This window comes from Chinchilla lanigera, unplaced genomic scaffold (genome assembly GCF_000276665.1).
Source record: "Chinchilla lanigera isolate Chin_1 unplaced genomic scaffold, ChiLan1.0 scaffold00144, whole genome shotgun sequence".
NCBI classification, from domain to species: Eukaryota; Metazoa; Chordata; class Mammalia; order Rodentia; family Chinchillidae; genus Chinchilla; species Chinchilla lanigera.
In genome coordinates this window covers 2616955-2617891 of record NW_004955545.1, presented here as the reverse complement: position 1 = coordinate 2617891, position 937 = coordinate 2616955, and positions in this window count along the sequence as shown.

Genomic DNA, 937 nt, shown 5'->3' with positions numbered 1-937 from the left:
CCAGGCAGGTGCTGTGCTGCTGAGCTAAATCCCCAGCCCTATTAATTTTAAAGATAGGGTCTCACTGTATCTCTAGGTTGTCCAGGGTTGGCTCAAACTTGAGATCCTCCTGCCTCAGCCTCCCAAGTACTGGGATTACAGGCATGTACCACTGCACTCAGCTGTTGAACTGGGCAAGCTTACCTTTTCTCTTTTCAGATAAAATGCTAAGCAGGAAGAAGCAGTGGATAGAGCTACCAGAACTGTCCCTCCATGCCAGCTCAGATCTAGTAACCACATTTTCTGTGTGTAACTGTTGAATGAGTGCACAGTAGGTATTCAATAAATATTTGCTAATGGAATCAATGATGCTGTCCACATTCCTGCCTCTTATTTATTATGTATGTATGTATTTATTTATGTATTTACTTTTTAGTATCAGGAATCGAACTCAGGACCTTGCACTTGCCAGGCAGGCGCTGTGCCACTGAGCTACATCCCTAGCCCTCCTGCCTCTTATTTTAAAATGTCATACTCAACCTAGTTAAATGCTTCTATGAGATTCAGATGCATTATGCCACATTCCCCCAGAAATCCCAACCTATTTAACCCTTTTATTTTTATTCATTTACTAGTGTTGCTAAGGATGGAACCCAGGCCCTCTTCAATGCTAAGCTACACCTCAGCTCCTTCAGCCCCTTTTATTATAAAAGGCTTACAACAAAGTTTTGTGTTTGTTTGTTTGTTTGAGTCTGGGCCTCACTAGGCAGTTCAGACTGGTCTTGAACTTACTAGGTAACCCAGGCTGGCCTCAAACTCTTGGGGATCTGCCTACCTCAGCCTCCCAAGTGCTAGGATTACAAGTGTGTGCCAGCTTGTTTGTTTGAGACAAGATCTTACTTATGTAGCTCAGGCTGGCCTCAAAGTTGTGGCAATCCTGCTCCAGCCTCCTGAGTGC